Genomic DNA, 22,479 nt, shown 5'->3' on the forward strand with positions numbered 1-22,479 from the left:
ATACTATCCTTATCCCTGTATGTACAGCGCCGCCGTCACTGTCAGTGCTATGTAATAATACTATTCTTATCCCTGTATGTACAGCGCCGCCGTCACTGTCAGTGCTATGTAATAATACTATCCTTATCCCTGTATGTACAGCGCCGCCGTCACTGTCAGTGCTATGTAATAATACTATCCTTATCCCTGTATGTACAGCGCCACCATCACTGTCAGTGCTATGTAATAATACTATCCTTATCCCTGTATGTAGAGCGCCGCCGTCACTGTCAGTGCTATGTAATAATACTATCCTTATCCCTGTATGTACAGCGCCGCCGTCACTGTCAGTGCTATGTAACGGCGGCGCTGTACATACAGGGATAAGGATAGTATTATTACATAGCAGTTACAGTGACGGCAGCGCTGTACATACAGGGATAAGGATAGTATTACATAGCACTGACAGTGACGAAGGCGCTGTACATACAGGGATAAGGATATTATTATTACATAGCAGTGACGGCGGCGCTGTACATACAGGGATAAGGATAGTATTATTACATAGCAGTGACAGTGACGGCGGCGCTGTACATACAGGGATAAGGATAGTATCACATAGAACTGACAGTGACGGCGGCGCTGTACATACAGGAATAAGGATAGTATTACATAGCACTGACAGTGAGGGCGGTGCTGTACATACAAGGATAAGGATAGTATTACACAGCACTGACAGTGACGGCGGCGCTGTACACAAAGGGATAAGGATATTATTATTGCATAGCACTGACGGGCATTTACACTGCGCATCTCATTACAGGGGCATTTACACTGCGCATCTCATTACGGGGCATTTACACTACGCATCTCATTACAGGGCATTTACACTGCGCATCTCATTACGGGGCATTTGCACTGCGCATCTCATTACAGGGGCATTTACACTGCGCATCTCATGATGGGGCATTTACACTGCGCATCTCATGATGGGGCATTTACACTGCGCATCTCATTTCAGGGCATTTACACTGTGCATCTCATTACAGGGGCATTTACACTGGGCATCCCATTACGGGGTATTTACACTGCGCATCTCGTTACAGGGGCATTTACATTGCGCATCTCATTACAGGGGCCTTTACACGGCGCATCTCATTACAGGGGCCTTTACACGGCGCATCTCATTACAGGGGCCTTTACATGGTGCATCTCATTACAGGGGCCTTTACACTGCGCATCTCATTACAGGGGCCTTTACACTGCGCATCTCATTACAAGGGCCTTTACACTGCGCATCTCATTACAGGGGCATTTACACTGCGCATCTCATTACAGGGGCATCTACACTGCGCATCTCATTACAGGGGCAATTACACGGCGCATCTCATTACAGGGGCATTTACACGGCGCATCTCATTACAGGGGCCTTTACACGGCGCATCTCATTACAAGGGCCTTTACACTGTGCATCTCATTACAGGGGCCTTTACACTGCACATCTCATTACAGGGGCCTTTACACTGCGCATCTCATTACAGGGGCCTTTACACTGCGCATCTCATTACAGGGGCATTTACACTGCGCATCTCATTACAGGGGCATTTACACTGGGCATCTCATTACAGGGGCATTTACACTGGGCATCTCATTACAGGGGGCATTTACACTGCACATCTCATTAAGGGGCAATTACACCATGCTCATCTCATTACGGGGCATTTACACTGCGCATCTCATTACGGGGCATTTAGACTGCGCATCTCATTACAGGGGCATTTACACTGCGCATCTCATTACAGGGGCATTTACACTGCGCATCTCATTACAGGGGCCTTTACACTGCGCATCTCATTATGGGGCCTTTACACTGCGCATCTCATTACAGGGGCCTTTACACTGCGCATCTCATTACTGGGCATTTACACTGCGCATCTCATTACAGGGGCATTTACACTGCGCATCTCATTACAGGGGCATTTACACTGCGCATCTCATTACAGGGACATTTACACTGCGCATCTCATTACAGGGGCATTTACACTGCGCATCTCATTAAAGGGGCCTTTACACTGTGCATCTCATTAAAGGGGCCTTTACACTGCGCATCACATTACAGGGGCCTTTACACTGCGCATCTCATTACGGGGCATTTACACTGCGTATCTCATTACAGGGGCATTTACACTGCGCAACTCATTACAGGGGCATTTACACTGTGCATCTCATTACAGGGGCATTTACACTGCGCATCTCATTACAGGGGCATTTACACTGCGCATCTCATTACAGGGGCATTTACACTGCGCATCTCATTACAGGGGCATTTACACTGCGCATCTCATTACAGGGGCATTTACACTGCGCATCTCATTACAGGGGCATTTACACTGCGCATCTCATTACAGGGGCATTTACACTGCGCATCTCATTACAGGGGCCTTTACACTGCGCATCTCATTACAGGGGCCTTTACATGGCGCATCTCATTACAGGGGCCTTTACACGGCGCATCTCATTACAGGGGCCTTTACACGGCGCATCTCATTACAGGGGCCTTTACACTGCGCATCTCATTACAGGAGCCTTTACACTGCGCATCTCATTACAAGGGCCTTTACACTGCGCATCTCATTACTGGGCATTTACACTGCGCATCTCATTACAGGGGCATTTACACTGCGCATCTCATTACAGGGGCCTTTACACTGCGCATCTCATTACAGGGGCCTTTACACTGCGCATCTCATTACTGGGCATTTACACTGCGCATCTCATTACAGGGGCATTTACACTGCGCATCTCATTACAGGGGCATTTACACTGCGTATCTCATTACAGGGACATTTACACTGCGCATCTCATTACAGGGGCATTTACACTGCGCATCTCATTAAAGGGGCCTTTACACTGTGCATCTCATTAAAGGGGCCTTTACACTGCGCATCTCATTACAGGGGCCTTTACACTGCGCATCTCATTACGGGGCATTTACACTGCGTATCTCATTACAGGGACATTTACAATGCGCAACTCATTACAGGGGCATTTACACTGGGCATCTCATTACAGGGGCATTTACACTGCGCATCTCATTACAGGGGCATTTACACTGCGCATCTCATTACAGGGGCCTTTACACTGCGCATCTCATTACAGGAGCCTTTACACTGCGCATCTCATTACAAGGGCCTTTACACTGCGCATCTCATTACTGGGCATTTACACTGCGCATCTCATTACAGGGGCATTTACACTGCGCATCTCATTACAGAGGCATTTACACTGCACATCTCATTAAGGGGCATTTACACTGCACATCTCATTAAGGGGCATTTACACTGCGCATCTCATTACGGGGCATTTACACTGCGCATCTCATTACAGGGGCATTTACACTGCGCATCTCATTACAGGGGCATTTACACTGCGCATCTCATTACAGGGGCATTTACACTGCGCATCTCATTACAGGGGCCTTTACACTGCGCATCTCATTACAGGGGCCTTTACACTGCGCATCTCATTAAAGGGGCCTTTACACTGTGCATCTCATTAAAGGGGCCTTTACACTGCGCATCTCATTACAGGGGCCTTTACACTGCGCATCTCATTACGGGGCATTTACACTGCGTATCTTATTACAGGGGCATTTACACTGCGCAACTCATTACAGGGGCATTTACACTGGGCATCTCATTACAGGGGCATTTACACTGCGCATCTCATTACAGGGGCATTTACACTGCGCATCTCATTACAGGGGCATTTACACTGCGCATCTCATTACAGGGGCATTTACACTGCGCATCTCATTACAGGGGCATTTACACTGCGCATCTCATTACAGGGGCATTTCCACTGCGCATCTCATTACAGGGGCCTTTACACTGCGCATCTCATTACAGGGGCCTTTACACGGCGCATCTCATTACAGGGGCCTTTACACGGCGCATCTCATTACAGGGGCCTTTACACTGCGCATCTCATTACAGGAGCCTTTACACTGCGCATCTCATTACAAGGGCCTTTACACTGCGCATCTCATTACTGGGCATTTACACTGCGCATCTCAATACAGGGGCCTTTACACTGCGCATCTCATTATGGGGCCTTTACACTGCGCATCTCATTACAGGGGCCTTTACACTGCACATCTCATTACTGGGCATTTACACTGCGCATCTCATTACAGGGGCATTTACACTGCGCATCTCATTACAGGGGCATCTACACTGCGCATCTCATTACAGGGGCAATTACACGGCGCATCTCATTACAGGGGCATTTACACGGCGCATCTCATTACAGGGGCCTTTACACGGCGCATCTCATTACAAGGGCCTTTACACTGTGCATCTCATTACAGGGGCCTTTACACTGCACATCTCATTACAGGGGCCTTTACACTGCGCATCTCATTACAGGGGCCTTTACACTGCGCATCTCATTACAGGGGCATTTACACTGCGCATCTCATTACAGGGGCATTTACACTGGGCATCTCATTACAGGGGCATTTACACTGGGCATCTCATTACAGGGGGCATTTACACTGCACATCTCATTAAGGGGCAATTACACCATGCTCATCTCATTACGGGGCATTTACACTGCGCATCTCATTACGGGGCATTTAGACTGCGCATCTCATTACAGGGGCATTTACACTGCGCATCTCATTACAGGGGCATTTACACTGCGCATCTCATTACAGGGGCCTTTACACTGCGCATCTCATTATGGGGCCTTTACACTGCGCATCTCATTACAGGGGCCTTTACACTGCGCATCTCATTACTGGGCATTTACACTGCGCATCTCATTACAGGGGCATTTACACTGCGCATCTCATTACAGGGGCATTTACACTGCGCATCTCATTACAGGGACATTTACACTGCGCATCTCATTACAGGGGCATTTACACTGCGCATCTCATTAAAGGGGCCTTTACACTGTGCATCTCATTAAAGGGGCCTTTACACTGCGCATCACATTACAGGGGCCTTTACACTGCGCATCTCATTACGGGGCATTTACACTGCGTATCTCATTACAGGGGCATTTACACTGCGCAACTCATTACAGGGGCATTTACACTGTGCATCTCATTACAGGGGCATTTACACTGCGCATCTCATTACAGGGGCATTTACACTGCGCATCTCATTACAGGGGCATTTACACTGCGCATCTCATTACAGGGGCATTTACACTGCGCATCTCATTACAGGGGCATTTACACTGCGCATCTCATTACAGGGGCATTTACACTGCGCATCTCATTACAGGGGCATTTACACTGCGCATCTCATTACAGGGGCCTTTACACTGCGCATCTCATTACAGGGGCCTTTACATGGCGCATCTCATTACAGGGGCCTTTACACGGCGCATCTCATTACAGGGGCCTTTACACGGCGCATCTCATTACAGGGGCCTTTACACTGCGCATCTCATTACAGGAGCCTTTACACTGCGCATCTCATTACAAGGGCCTTTACACTGCGCATCTCATTACTGGGCATTTACACTGCGCATCTCATTACAGGGGCATTTACACTGCGCATCTCATTACAGGGGCCTTTACACTGCGCATCTCATTACAGGGGCCTTTACACTGCGCATCTCATTACTGGGCATTTACACTGCGCATCTCATTACAGGGGCATTTACACTGCGCATCTCATTACAGGGGCATTTACACTGCGTATCTCATTACAGGGACATTTACACTGCGCATCTCATTACAGGGGCATTTACACTGCGCATCTCATTAAAGGGGCCTTTACACTGTGCATCTCATTAAAGGGGCCTTTACACTGCGCATCTCATTACAGGGGCCTTTACACTGCGCATCTCATTACGGGGCATTTACACTGCGTATCTCATTACAGGGACATTTACAATGCGCAACTCATTACAGGGGCATTTACACTGGGCATCTCATTACAGGGGCATTTACACTGCGCATCTCATTACAGGGGCATTTACACTGCGCATCTCATTACAGGGGCCTTTACACTGCGCATCTCATTACAGGAGCCTTTACACTGCGCATCTCATTACAAGGGCCTTTACACTGCGCATCTCATTACTGGGCATTTACACTGCGCATCTCATTACAGGGGCATTTACACTGCGCATCTCATTACAGAGGCATTTACACTGCACATCTCATTAAGGGGCATTTACACTGCACATCTCATTAAGGGGCATTTACACTGCGCATCTCATTACGGGGCATTTACACTGCGCATCTCATTACAGGGGCATTTACACTGCGCATCTCATTACAGGGGCATTTACACTGCGCATCTCATTACAGGGGCATTTACACTGCGCATCTCATTACAGGGGCCTTTACACTGCGCATCTCATTACAGGGGCCTTTACACTGCGCATCTCATTAAAGGGGCCTTTACACTGTGCATCTCATTAAAGGGGCCTTTACACTGCGCATCTCATTACAGGGGCCTTTACACTGCGCATCTCATTACGGGGCATTTACACTGCGTATCTTATTACAGGGGCATTTACACTGCGCAACTCATTACAGGGGCATTTACACTGGGCATCTCATTACAGGGGCATTTACACTGCGCATCTCATTACAGGGGCATTTACACTGCGCATCTCATTACAGGGGCATTTACACTGCGCATCTCATTACAGGGGCATTTACACTGCGCATCTCATTACAGGGGCATTTACACTGCGCATCTCATTACAGGGGCATTTCCACTGCGCATCTCATTACAGGGGCCTTTACACTGCGCATCTCATTACAGGGGCCTTTACACGGCGCATCTCATTACAGGGGCCTTTACACGGCGCATCTCATTACAGGGGCCTTTACACTGCGCATCTCATTACAGGAGCCTTTACACTGCGCATCTCATTACAAGGGCCTTTACACTGCGCATCTCATTACTGGGCATTTACACTGCGCATCTCAATACAGGGGCCTTTACACTGCGCATCTCATTATGGGGCCTTTACACTGCGCATCTCATTACAGGGGCCTTTACACTGCACATCTCATTACTGGGCATTTACACTGCGCATCTCATTACAGGGGCATTTACACTGCGCATCTCATTACAGGGGCATTTACACTGCGCATCTCATTACAGGGACATTTACAGTGCTCATCTCATTACAGGGGCATTTACACTGCGCATCTCATTACAGGGGCATTTACACTGCGCATCTCATTACAGGGGCCTTTACACTGCGCATCTCATTACAGGGGCCTTTACACTGCGCATCTCATTAAAGGGGCCTTTACACTGTGCATCTCATTAAAGGGGCCTTTACACTGCGCATCTCATTACAGGGGCCTTTACACTGCGCATCTCATTACGGGGCATTTACACTGCGTATCTAATTACAGAGGCATTTACACTGCGCAACTCATTACAGGGGCATTTACACTGGGCATCTCATTACAGGGGCATTTACACTGCGCATCTCATTACAGGGGCATTTACACTGCGCATCTCATTACAGGGGCATTTACACTGCGCATCTCATTACAGGGGCATTTACACTGCGCATCTCATTACAGGGGCATTTACACTGCGCATCTCATTACAGGGGCATTTCCACTGCGCATCTCATTACAGGGGCCTTTACACTGCGCATCTCATTACAGGGGCCTTTACACGGCGCATCTCATTACAGGGGCCTTTACACGGCGCATCTCATTACAGGGGCCTTTACACTGCGCATCTCATTACAGGAGCCTTTACACTGCGCATCTCATTACAAGGGCCTTTACACTGCGCATCTCATTACTGGGCATTTACACTGCGCATCTCAATACAGGGGCATTTACACTGCGCATATCATTACAGGGGCATTTACACTGCGCATTTCATTACAGGGACATTTACACTGCGCATCTCATTACAGGGGCATTTACACTGCGCATCTCTTTAAAGGGGCCTTTACACTGCGCATCTCATTAAAGGGGCCTTTACACTGCGCATCTCATTACAGGGGCCTTTACACTGCGCATCTCATTACGGGAAATTTACACTGCGAATCTCATTACAGGGGCATTTACACTGCGCATCTCATTACAGGGGCATTTACACTGGGCATCTCATTACAGGGGCATTTACACTGCGCATCTAATTACAGGGGCATTTACACTGCGCATCTCATTACAGGGGCATTTACACTGCGCATCTCATTACAGGGGCATTTACACTGCGCATCTCATTACAGGGGCATTTACACTGCGCATCTCATTACAGGGGAATTTACACTGCGCTTCTCATTACAGGGGCCTTTACACTGCGCATCTCATTACAGGGGCCTTTACACGGCGCATCTCATTACAGGGGCCTTTACACGGCGCATCTTATTACAGGGGCCTTTACACTGCGCATCTCATTACAGGGGCATTTACACTGCGCATCTCATTACAGGGGCATCTACACTGCGCATCTCATTACAGGGGCAATTACACGGCGCATCTCATTACAGGGGCATTTACACGGCGCATCTCATTACAGGGGCCTTTACACGGTGCATCTCATTACAGGGGCCTTTACACTGCGCATCTCATTACAGGGGCCTTTACACTGCGCATCTCATTACAGGGGCCTTTAAACTGCGCATCTCATTACAGGGGCCTTTACACTGTGCATCTCATTACAGGGGCATTTACACTGCGCATCTCATTACAGGGGCATTTACACTGGGCATCTCATTACAGGGGCATTTACACTGGGCATCTCATTACAGGGGGCATTTACACTGCGCATCTCATTACAGGGGCATTTACACTGCGCATCTCATTACAGGGGCCTTTACACTGCGCATCTCATTATGGGGCCTTTACACTGCGCATCTCATTACAGGGGCCTTTACACTGCACATCTCATTACTGGGCATTTACACTGCGCATCTCATTACAGGGGCATTTACACTGCGCATCTCATTACAGGGGCATTTACACTGCGCATCTCATTACAGGGACATTTACAGTGCTCATCTCATTACAGGGGCATTTACACTGCGCATCTCATTAAAGGGGCCTTTACACTGCGCATCTCATTAAAGGGGCCTTTACACTGCGCATCTCATTACAGGGGCCTTTACACTGCGCATCTCATTACGGGGAATTTACACTGCGCATCTCATTACAGGGGCATTTACACTGCGCATCTCATTACAGGGGCATTTACACTGGGCATCTCATTACAGGGGCATTTACACTGCGCATCTCATTACAGGGGCCTTTACACGGTGCATCTCATTACAGGGGCATTTTCACTGCGCATCTCATTACAGGGGCATTTACACTGCGCATCTCATTACAGGGGCATTTACACTGCGCATCTCATTACAGGGGCATTTACACTGCGCATCTCATTACAGGGGCATTTACACTGCGCATCTCATTACAGGGGCATTTACACTGCGCATCTCATTACAGGGGCCTTTACACTGCGCATCTCATTACAGGGGCCTTTACACTGCGCATCTCATTACAGGGGCCTTTACACTGTGCATCTCATTACAGTGGCATTTACACTGCGCATCTCATTACAGGGGCCTTTACATGGCGCATCTCATTACAGGGGCCTTTACACTGCGCATCTCATTACGGGGCATTTACACTGCGCATCTCATTACAGGGCATTTACAGTGCGCATCTCATTACGGGGCATTTGCACTGCGCATCTCATTACAGGGGCATTTACACTGCGCATCTCATGATGGGGCATTTACACTGCGCATCTCATGATGGGGCATTTACACTGCGCATCTCATTTCGGGGCTTTTACACTGCGCATCTCATTTCAGGGCATTTACACTGTGCATCACATTAAGGGGCATTTACACTGGGCATCCCATTACGGGGCATTTACACTGCGCATCTCATTACAGGGGCATTTACATTGCGCATCTCATTACAGGGGCCTTTACACTGCGCATCTCATTACGGGGCATTTACACTGCGCATCTCATTACAGGGCATTTACACTGCGCATCTCATTACGGGGCATTTGCACTGCGCATCTCATTACAGGGGCATTTACACTGCGCATCTCATGATGGGGCATTTACACTGCGCATCTCATTTCAGGGCATTTACACTGTGCATCTCATTAAGGGGCATTTACACTGGGCATCCCATTACGGGGCATTTACACTGCGCATCTCATTACAGGGGCATCTACACTGCGCATCTCATTACAGGGGCATTTACACGGCGCATCTCATTACAGGGGCATATACACGGCGCATCTCATTACAGGGGCCTTTACACTGCGCATCTCATTACAGGGGCCCTTACACTGCGCATCTCATTACAGGGGCCTTTACACTGCGCATCTCATTACAGGGGCCTTTACACTGCGCATCTCATTACAGGGGCCTTTACACTGCGCATCTCATTACAGGGGCCTTTACACTGCGCATCTCATTACAGGGGCCTTTACACTGCGCATCTCATTACAGGGGCCTTTACACTGCGCATCTCATTACAGGGGCCTTTACACGGCGCATTTCATTACAGGGGCCTTTACACGGCGCATCTCATTACAGGGGCCTTTACACTGCGCATCTCATTACAGGGGCCTTTACACTGCGCATCTCATTACAGGGGCCTTTACACTACGCATCTCATTACAGGGGCATTTACACTGCGCATCTCATTACAGGGGCCTTTACACTGCGCATCTCATTACAAGGGCCTTTACACTGCGCATCTCATTACAGGGGCATTTACACTGCGCATCTCATTACAGGGGCATCTACACTGCGCATCTCATTACAGGGGCATTTACACGGCGCATCTCATTACAGGGGCATATACACGGCGCATCTCATTACAGGGGCCTTTACACTGCGCATCTCATTACAGGGGCCCTTACACTGCGCATCTCATTACAGGGGCCTTTACACTGCGCATCTCATTACAGGGGCCTTTACACTGCGCATCTCATTACAGGGGCCTTTACACTGCGCATCTCATTACAGGGGCCTTTACACTGCGCATCTCATTACAGGGGCCTTTACACGGCGCATCTCATTACAGGGGCCTTTACACGGCGCATCTCATTACAGGGGCCTTTACACTGCGCATCTCATTACAGGGGCCTTTACACTGCGCATCTCATTACAAGGGCCTTTACACTGCGCATCTCATTACAGGGGCATTTACACTGCGCATCTCATTACAGGGGCATCTACACTGCGCATCTCATTACAGGGGCATTTACACGGCGCATCTCATTACAGGGGCATATACACGGCGCATCTCATTACAGGGGCCTTTACACTGCGCATCTCATTACGGGGCATTTATCCCTGTCACACACACACACACGATGCAAAGCTATCTCTCCCTGTCACACGCACACGATGCATAGCTAACTCTCACTGCCACACACACACACGATGCACAGCTATCTCTCACTGTCACACACACACGATGCACAGCTATCTATCACTGTCACACACGATGCACAGCTATCTCTCACTCCCTGACACACACACACGATGCACAGCTATCTCTCCCTGTCACACACACGATGCACAGCTATCTCTTACTCCCTGACACACACACGATGCACAGCTATCTCTCCCTGTCATACACACACACGATGCACAGATATCTCTCACTCCCTGACACACACACACGATGCAAAGCTATCTCTCCATGTCACACACACACGATGCACAGCTATCTCTCCCTGTCACACACACACGATGCACAACTATCTTTCACTGTCACACACACACACGATGAACAGTAATCTCTCACTATCACACACACGATGCACAGCTATCTCTCTCTGTCACACACACACAATGAACAGCTATCTCTCCCTGTCACACACACACGATGCACAGCTATCTCTCACTCACTGACACACACACACGATGCACAGCTATCTCTCACTATCACACACACACGATGCAAAGCTATCTCTCCATGTCACACACACGATGCACAACTATCTCTCACTGTCACACACACACGATGAACAGTAATCTCTCACTATCACACACACGATGCACAGCTATCTCTCCATGTCACAGTCAACAGTCATGACACAGTCATGTCAAATGTAACCCCAAAAGGGGTTAAGTCTCGAGAAGAGGAATCCCTGCAGGAATGATACTCGGCCCTGCTCTATATTAGATGCTGGTGTTACATATTGGCAGGTGGCAGTGCCTGACGTACCCCGGGCCGCCCCCCGGGGCAATGAGTGAGGGGCCGAGGATCTCTCCGCTGAGCCAGATGCTTCTGTTTAATTAGAGAGTTTTGTTGCAGGCGGAGCAGCTGTCACTCAATAATCAGCACAGATCACTGTGCCTCGTGTGTGACAGGGAGGGAGAGATAACTGTGCCTCATGTGTGACAGGGAGTGAGAGATAGCTGTGCCTCGTGTGTGACAGGGAGTGAGAGATAACTGTGCCTCATGTATGACAGAGAGTGAGAGATAGCTGTGCCTCGTGTGTGACAGGGAGTGAGAGATAGCTGTGCCTCGTGTGTGACACGGAGTGAGAGATAGCTGTGCCTTGTGTGTGAGAGAGAAAGAAAGAGTGCAGAGAGAGAGAGAGAGAAAGAGCGCAGAGAGAGAGAAAGAGCACAGAGAGAGAGAGAAAGAGCGCAGAGATAGAGAAAGAATGAGCGCAGAGATAGAGAAAGAAAGAGCGCAGAGAGAGAGAGAGAGCGCAGAGAGAGAAAGAAAGAGCGCAGAGAGAGACAAAGAGCGCAGAGAGAGAGAGAGAAAGAAAGAGCGCAGATTGAGAAAGAAAGAGTGCATAGAGAGAGAGAAAAAGAGCGCAGAGAGAGAGAGAGAAAGAGCGCAGAGAGAAAGAAAGAGCGCAGAGAGAAAGTAAGAGCGCAGAGAGAAAGAAAGAGCGCAGAGAGAAAGAAAGAAAGAGCGCAGAGAGAGAGAAAAAGCGCAGAGAAAGAAAGAGCGCAGAGAGAGAGAGGAAGAAAGAGTGCAGAGAGAGAGAGAAAGAAAGAATGCAGAGAGAGAAAGAAAGAGCGCAGAGAGAGAGAAAGAGCGCAGAGAGAGAGAGAAAGAGCGCAGAGAGAGAGAAAGAAAGAGCGCAGAGAGAAAAAGAAAGAGCGCAGAGAGAGAGAAAGAGCGCAGAGAGAGAAAGAAAGAGTGCAGAGAGAGAGAAAGAAAGAGCGCAGAGAGAGAGAAAGAGTGCAGAGAGAGCGCAGAGAGAGAGAGAGTGCAGAGAGAGAGAGAAGGAAAGAGCGCAGAGAGAGAGAAAGAGCGCAGAGAGAGAAAGAAAGAGCGCAGAGAGAAAGAGCGCAGAGAGAGAGCAAGAAAGAGCGCAGAGAGAGAGTGAAAGAGCGCAGAGAGAGAGAGAAAGAGCGCAGAGAGAGAGAGAAAGAGCGCAGAGAGAGAAAGAAAGAAAGAGCGCAGAGAGAGAGAGAGAGCGCAGAGAGAGAGAGAAAGAGTGCAGAGAGAGAAAGAAAGAAAGAGCGCAGAGAGAGAGAGAGAAAGAGCGCAGAGAGAAAGAGAAAAAAAGAGCGCAGAGAGAGAGAGAGCGCAGACAGAGAGAGAGCCCAGAGAGAGAGAGCGCAGAGAGAGAGAGAGAGAGCGCAGAGAGAGAGAAAGAAAGAGCGCAGAGAGAGAGAAAGAGCGCAGAGAAAGAAAGAGCGCAGAGAGAGTGAGAAAGAAAGAGCGCAGAGAGAGAAAGAAAGAAAGAGCGCAGAGAGAAAGAAAAAGCGCAGAGAAAGAAAGAGCGCAGAGAGAGAGAGGAAGAAAGAACGCAGAGAGAGAAAGAAAGAGTGCAGAGAGAGAGAAAGAGCGCAGAGAGAGAGATAAAGAGCGCAGAGAGAGAGCAAGAAAGAGCGCAGAGAGAGAAAGGAAGAGCGCAGAGAGAGAGAAAGAGCACAGAGAGAGAAAGAAAGAGTGCAGAGAGAGAGAGAGAAAGAAAGAGCGCAGAGAGAAAGAAAGAGCACAGAGAGAGAAAGAAAGAGCGCAGAGAGAAAGAGCGCAGAGAGAGAGAAAGAAAGAGCGCAGAGAGAGATAGAAAGAGCGCAGAGAGAGAGAGAAAGAGCACAGAGAGAGAGAGAAAGAGTGCAAAGAGAGAGAAAGAAAGAGCGCAGAGAGAGAGAGAAAGAAAGAGCGCAGAGAGAGAAAGAAAGAAAGAGCGCAGAAAGAGAGAGAGAGCGCAGAGAGAGAGGATGAAAGAACACACAGAGAGAGAGAGAAAGAGCGTAGAGAGAGAGAGAAAGAGCGCAGAGAGAAAGAGAAAGAAAGAGCGCAGAGAGAGAGAGAGAGAGCGCAGACAGAGAGAGAGCCCAGAGAGAGAGAGCGCAGAGAGAGAGAGAGAGCGCAGAGAGAGAGAAAGAAAGAGCGCAGAGGGAGAGAAAGAGCGCAGAGAAAGAAAGAGCGCAGAGAGAGAGAGGAAGAAAGAGTGCAGAGAGAGAGAGAAAGAAAGAATGCAGAGAGAGAAAGAAAGAGCGCAGAGAGAGAGAAAGAGCGCAGAGAGAGAGAGAAAGAGCGCAGAGAGAGAGAAAGAAAGAGCGCAGAGAGAAAAAGAAAGAGCGCAGAGAGAGAGAAAGAGCGCAGAGAGAGAAAGAAAGAGTGCAGAGAGAGAGAAAGAAAGAGCGCAGAGAGAGAGAAAGAGTGCAGAGAGAGCGCAGAGAGAGAGAGAGTGCAGAGAGAGAGAGAAGGAAAGAGCGCAGAGAGAGAGAAAGAGCGCAGAGAGAGAAAGAAAGAGCGCAGAGAGAAAGAGCGCAGAGAGAGAGCAAGAAAGAGCGCAGAGAGAGAGAGAAAGAGCGCAGAGAGAGAGAGAAAGAGCGCAGAGAGAGAGAGAAAGAGCGCAGAGAGAGAAAGAAAGAAAGAGCGCAGAGAGAGAGAGAGAGCGCAGAGAGAGAGAGAAAGAGTGCAGAGAGAGAAAGAAAGAAAGAGCGCAGAGAGAGAGAGAGAAAGAGCGCAGAGAGAAAGAGAAAAAAAGAGCGCAGAGAGAGAGAGAGCGCAGACAGAGAGAGAGCCCAGAGAGAGAGAGCGCAGAGAGAGAGAGAGAGAAAGAGCGCAGAGAAAGAAAGAGCGCAGAGAGAGTGAGAAAGAAAGAGCGCAGAGAGAGAAAGAAAGAAAGAGCGCAGAGAGAGAGAAAAAGCGCAGAGAAAGAAAGAGCGCAGAGAGAGAGAGGAAGAAAGAACGCAGAGAGAGAAAGAAAGAGTGCAGAGAGAGAGAAAGAGCGCAGAGAGAGAGATAAAGAGCGCAGAGAGAGAGCAAGAAAGAGCGCAGAGAGAGAAAGGAAGAGCGCAGAGAGAGAGAAAGAGCACAGAGAGAGAAAGAAAGAGTGCAGAGAGAGAGAGAAAGAAAGAGCGCAGAGAGAAAGAAAGAGCGCAGAGAGAGAAAGAAAGAGCGCAGAGAGAAAGAGTGCAGAGAGAGAGAAAGAAAGAGCGCAGAGAGAGATAGAAAGAGTGCAGAGAGAGAGAGAAAGAGCACAGAGAGAGAGAGAAAGAGTGCAAAGAGAGAGAAAGAAAGAGCGCAGAGAGAGAGAGAAAGAAAGAGCGCAGAGAGAGAAAGAAAGAAAGAGCGCAGAAAGAGAGAGAGAGCGCAGAGAGAGAGGATGAAAGAACACACAGAGAGAGAGAGAAAGAGCATAGAGAGAGAGAGAAAGAGCGCAGAGAGAAAGAGAAAGAAAGAGCGCAGAGAGAGAGAGAGAGAGCGCAGACAGAGAGAGAGCCCAGAGAGAGAGAGCGCAGAGAGAGAGAGAGAGCGCAGAGAGAGAGAAAGAAAGAGCGCAGAGAGAGAGAAAGAGCGCAGAGAAAGAAAGAGCGCAGAGAGAGAGAGGAAGAAAGAGCGCAGAGAGAGAGAGAAAGAAAGAGCGCAGAGAGAGAAAGAAAGAGCACAGAGAGAGAAAGAAAGAGCGCAGAGAGAGAGAAAGAGCGCAGAGAGAGAAAAAGAGCGCAGAGAGATGTATGTACAGCGCCGCCGTCACTGTCAGTGCTATGTAACGGCGGCGCTGTACATACAGGGATAAGGATAGTATTATTACATAGCAGTGACAGTGACGGCGGCGCTGTACATACAGGGATAAGGATAGTATTATTACATAGCAGTGACAGTGACGGCGGCGCTGTATATACAGGGATAAGGATAGTATTATTACATAGCACTGACAGTGACGGCGTCACTGTACATACACTGGCGACACACTTTATTCGAGCTCGGCTAGTCCCACGAATTCGGGTATACCCGGGTGTATTGAGGTTTGTGACTGTTTTCTGCCCGAGTGCATTGAGGTATTTTCAGGCAGGGATTGAAGCATTTTATTCCCGCTGGCTGCAATACTGCACAGTATATATATATATACTGCATTACAATTCATGAATTTATGCCATCTGGTAGACACACGAAGCATTGCAGCCTATTAAATCCTAATCATTATCATTTAACAGATCAGCCGCCCATCAGCCAGGCATGAACCCAGGCTGGGAAGGCAAACGCAACGGGGCTTGTCAGAGGTGAGGAGCGGCGCATTCCAGGTATCTGCCAGGTACATACTGGGTATTTGCTCGAATAAAGTGTGTCGGTGCAGTACAGAGGTAAGGATAGTATTATTACATAGCACTGACAGTGACGGCAGTGCTGTACATACAGGGATAAGGATAATATTATTACATAGCACTGACAGTGACGGCGGCGCTGTACATACAGGGGGCGCTGTACATACAGGGATAAGGATAGTATTATTACATAGCACTGACAGTGACGGCGGCGCTGTACACACAGGGATAAGGATAGTATTACATAGCACTTACAGTAAAGGCCCCTGTAATGAGATGCGCAGTGTAAAGGCCCCTCTAATGAGATGCGCCGTGTAAATGCCCCTGTAATGAGATGCGCCGTGTAAATGCCCCTGTAATGAGATGCGCAGTGTAAATGCCCCTGTAATGAGATGTGCAGTGTAAATGCCCCTGTAATGAGATGCGCAGTGTAAAGGCCCTTGTAATGAGATGCACAGTGTAAAGGCCCCTGTAATGAGATGCGCCGTGTAAATGCCACTGTAATGAGATGTGCCGTGTAAAGGCCCCTGTAATGAGATGCGCCGTGTAAAGGCCCCTGTAATGAGATGTGCCGTGTAAAGGCCCCTGTAATGAGATGCGCCGTGTAAAGGCCCCTGTAATGAGATGCGCCGTGTAAAGGCCCCTGTAATGAGATGCGCAGTATAAATGCCCCTGTAATGAGATGCGCAGTGTAAATGCACCGTAATGAGATGCCCAGTGTAAATGCCCCTTAATGAGATGCACAGTGTAAATGCCCCTGTAATGAGATGCGCAGTGTAAATGCCCCTGTAATGAGATGCGCAGTGTAAATGCCCCTGTAATGAGATGTGCAGTGTAAATGCCCCTGTAATGAGATGCGCAGTGTATATGCCCCTGTAATGAGATGCGCAGTGTAAATGCCCCTTTAATGAGATGCGCAGTGTAAATGCCCCTGTAATGAGATGCGCAGTGTAGAGGCCCCGTAATGAGATGCGCAGTGTAGAGGCCCCTGTAATGAGATGCGCAGTGTAAAGGCCCCTGTAATGAGATGCGCAGTGGAAAGGCCCCGTAATGAGATGCGCAGTGTAAAGGCCCCTGTAATGAGATGCGCCATGTAAATGCCCCTGTAATGAGATGCGCAGTGTAAATGCCCCTGTAATGAGATGCCCAGTGTAAATGCCCCTGTAATAAGATGCGCAGTGTAAATGCCCCTGTAATGAGATGCGCAGTGTAAATGCTCCATAATGAGATGCGCAGTGTAAAGGCCCCTGTAATGAGATGCGCAGTGTAAAAGACCCGTAATGAGATGCGCAGTGTAAAGGCCCCTTTAATGAGATGCGCAGTGTAAAAGCCCCGTAATGAGATGCGCAGTGTAAAGGCCCCTTTAATGAGATGCGCAGTGTAAATGCCCCTGTAATGAGATGCGCAGTGTAAATGTCCCTGTAATGAGATGCGCAGTGTAAATGCCCCTGTAATGAGATGCGCAGTGTAAATGCCCCTGTAATGAGATGCGCAGTGTAAATGCCCAGTAATGAGATGCGCAGTGTAAAGGCCCCTGTAATGAGATGCGCAGTGTAAAGGCCCCATAATGAGATGCGCAGTGTAAAGGCCCCTGTAATGAGATGCCCAGTGTAAATGCCCCGTAATGAGATGCGCAGTGTAAATGCCCCTTAATGAGATGCGCAGTGTAAATGCCCCTTAATGAGATGTGCAGTGTAAATGCCCCCTGTAATGAGATGCCCAGTGTAAATGCCCCTGTAATGAGATGCCCAGTGTAAATGCCCCTGTAATGAGATGCGCAGTGTAAATGCCCCTGTAATGAGATGCGCAGTGTAAAGGCCCCTGTAATGAGATGCGCAGTGTAAAGGCCCCTGTAATGAGATGCGCAGTGTAAAGGCCCCTGTAATGAGATGCGCAGTGTAAAGGCCCCTGTAATGATATGCGCCGTGTAAAGGCCTTTGTAATGAGATGCGCCGTGTAAATGCCCCTGTAATGAGATGCGCCGTGTAATTGCCCCTGTAATGAGATGCGCAGTGTAAATGCCCCTGTAATGAGATGCGCAGTGTAAAGGCTCTTGTAATGAGATGCGCAGTGTAAAGGCCCCTGTAATGAGATGCGCAGTGTAAAGGCCCCTGTAATGAGATGCGCCGTGTAAAGGCCTATGTAATGAGATGCGCCGTGTAAAGGCCCCTGTAATGAGATGCGCCATGTAAAGGCCCCTGTAATGAGATGCGCAATGTAAATGCCCCTGTAATGAGATGCGCAGTGTAAATGCCCCGTAATGGGATGCCCAGTGTAAATGCCCCTTAATGAGATGCACAGTGTAAATGCCCTGTAATGAGATGCGCAGTGTAAATGCCCCGTAATGAGATGCACAGTGTAAATGCCCCTGTAATGAGATGCGCATTGTAAATGCCCCTGTAATGACATGTGCAGTGTAAATGCCCCTGTAATGAGATGCGCAGTGTAAATGCCCCTGTAATGAGATGCGCAGTGTAAATGCCCCTGTAATGAGAAGCGCAGTGTAAATGCCCCGTAATGAGATGCGCAGTGTAAATGCCCCGTCATGAGATGCGCAGTGTAAATGCCCCGTAATGAGATGCGCAGTGTAAATGCCCTGTAATGAGATGCGCAGTGTAAATGCCCCGTAATGAGATGCACAGTGTAAATGCCCCTGTATTGAGATGCACAGTGTAAATGCCCCGTAATGAGATGCGCAGTGTGAATGCCCTGTAATGAGATGCGCAGTGTAAATGCCCCGTAAAGAGATGCGCAGTTTAAATGCCCCTGTAATGAGATGCGCAGTGTAAATGCCCGTCAGTGCTATGCAATAATAATATCCTTATCCCTTTGTGTACAGCGCCGCCGTCACTGTCAATGCTATGTAATACTATCCTTATCCCTGTATGTACAGCGCCGCCCTCACTGTCAGTGCTATGTAATACAATCCTTATCCCTGTATGTACAGCGCCGCCGTCACTGTCAGTTCTATGTAATACTATCCTTGTCCCTGTATGTACAGCGCCGCCGTCACTGTCACTGCTATGTAATAATACTATCCTTATCCCTGTATGTACAGCGCCGTCGTCACTTTCAGTGCTATGTAATAATAATATACTTATCCCTGTATGTACAGCGCCGCCGTCACTGTCAGTGCTATGTAATACTATCCTTATCCCTGTATGTACAGCGCCGCCGTCACTGTCAGTGCTGTGTAATACTATCCTTATCCCTGTATGTACAGCGTCGCCATCACTGTCAGTGCTATGTATTACTATCCTTATCCCTGTATGTACAGCGCCACGTCACTGTCAGTGCTATGTAATACTATCCTTATCCCTGTGTGTACAGCGCCGCCGTCACTGTCAGTGCTATGTAATAATACTATCCTTATCCCGTTATGTACAGTTCCACCATCACTGTCAGTGCTATGTAATAATACTATCCTCATCCCTGTATGTACAGCGCCACGTCACTGTCAGTGCTATGTAATAATACTATCCTTATCCCTGTATGTACAGCGCCGCCATCACTGTCAGTGAGTAGAAAGTACTTTTCTCCACCCCTGTTATTGCCACAGACTTGCCCTTTACAGGGCGCCGCCGTCACTGTCAGTGCTATGTAATACTATCCTTATCCCTGTATCTACAGCGCCGCCGTCACATTCACTGCTATGTAATAATACTATCCTTATCCCTGTATGGACAGTGCCGCCGTCACTGTCACTGCTTTGCAATAATACTATCCTTATCTCTGTATGTACAGCGCCGCCGTCACTGTCAGTGCTATGTAATAATACTATACTTATCCCTGTATGCACAGCGCCACCGTCATTGTCAGTGCTATGTAATAATACTATTCTTATCCCTGTATGTACAACGCCGCCATTACTGTCAGTGCTACACTGGCGACACACTTTATTCGAGCTTGGCTAGTCCCACGAATTCGGGTATACCCGGGTGTATTGAGGTTTGTGACTGTTTTCTGCCCGAGTGCATTGAGTTATTTTCCAGGCAGGGATTGAAGCATTTTATTCCCGCTGGCTGCAATACTGCACAGTATATATATATATACTGCATTACAATTCATGAATTTATGCCATCTGGCAGACACGCGAAGCATTGCAGCCTATTAAATCCTAATCATTATCATTTAACAGATCAGCCGCCCATCAGCCAGGCATGAACCCAGGCTGGGAAGGCAAATGCAACGGGGCTTGTCAGAGGTGAGGAGCGGCGCATTCCAGGTATCTGCCAGGTACATACCGGGTATTTGCTCTAATAAAGTGTGTCGGTGCAGTATGTAATTGTACATACAGGGATAAGGATAGTATTACATAGCAATGACAGTGACAGCGCACTGTACATACAGGGATAAGGATATTATTATTACATAGCACTGACAGTGACGGCGGCGCTGTACATACAGGGATAAGGATAGTATTATTACATAGCACTGACAGTGACGGCGGCTGTACATACAGGGATAAGGATAGTATTACATAGCAATGACAGTGACAGCGGCGCTGTACATACAGGGATAAGGATATTATTATTACATAGCCCTGAAAGTGACGACGGCGCTGTACATACAGGGATAAGGATAGTATTATTACATAGCAGTGACAGTGACGGCGGCGCTGTACATACAGGGATAAGGATAGTATTACATAGAACTGACAGTGACGGCGGCGCTGTACATACAGGGATAAGGATTGTATTACATAGCACTGACAGTGAGGGCGGCGCTGTACATACAGGGATAAGGATAGTATTACATAGCACTGACAGTGACGGCGGCGCTGTACACAAAGGGATAAGGATATTATTATTGCATAGCACTGACGGGCATTTACACTGCGCATCTCATTACAGGGGCATTTACACTGCGCATCTCATTACGGGGCATATACACTGCGCATCTCATTACAGGGCATTCACACTGTGCATCTCATTACGGGGCATTTACACTGTGCATCTCATTACAGGGGCATTTACACTGTGCATCTCATTACGGGGCATTTACACTGCGCATCTCATTACAGGGCATTTACACTGCGCATCTCATTACGGGGCATTTACACTGCGCATCTCATGACGGGGCATTTACACTGCGCATCTCATTACGGGGCATTTACACTGCGCTTCTCATTACAGGGGCATTTACACTGCGCATCTCATTACAGGGGCATTTACACTGCGCATCTCATTACAGGGGCATTTACACTGCACATGTCATTACAGGGGCATTTACAATGCGCATCTCATTACAGGGGCATTTACACTGTGCATCTCATTAAGGGGCATTTACACTGGGCATCCCATTACGGGGCATTTACACTGCGCATCTCATTACAGGGGCATTTACATTGCGCATCTCATTACAGGGGCCTTTACATGGCGCATCTCATTACAGGGGCCTTTACACGGCGCATCTCATTACATAGGCCTTTACACGGCGCATCTCATTACAGGGGCCTTTACACTGCGCATCTCATTACTGGGGCCTTTACACTGCGCATCTCATTACAAGTGCCTTTACACTGCGCATCTCATTACAGGGGCATTTACACTGCGCATCTCATTACAGGGGCATCTACACTGCGCATCTCATTACAGGGGCAATTTCACGGCGCATCTCATTACAGGGGCATTTACACGGCGCATCTCATTACAAAGGCCTTTACACGGCGCATATCATTACAGGGGCCTTTACACTGCGCATCTCATTACAGGGGCCTTTACACTGCGCATCTCATTACAGGGGCCTTTACACTGCGCATCTCATTACAGGGGCCTTTACACTGCGCATATCATTACAGGGGCATTTACACTGCGCATCTCATTACAGGGGCATTTACACTGGGCATCTCATTACAGGGGCATTTACACTGGGCATCTCATTACAGGGGGCATTTACACTGCACATCTCATTAAGGGGCATTTACACTGCGCATCTCATTAAGGGGCATTTACACTGCGCATCTAAGAGCGCAGAGAG

This window comes from Ascaphus truei, chromosome 11 (assembly GCF_040206685.1).
Source record: "Ascaphus truei isolate aAscTru1 chromosome 11, aAscTru1.hap1, whole genome shotgun sequence".
Taxonomy (NCBI): domain Eukaryota; kingdom Metazoa; phylum Chordata; class Amphibia; order Anura; family Ascaphidae; genus Ascaphus; species Ascaphus truei.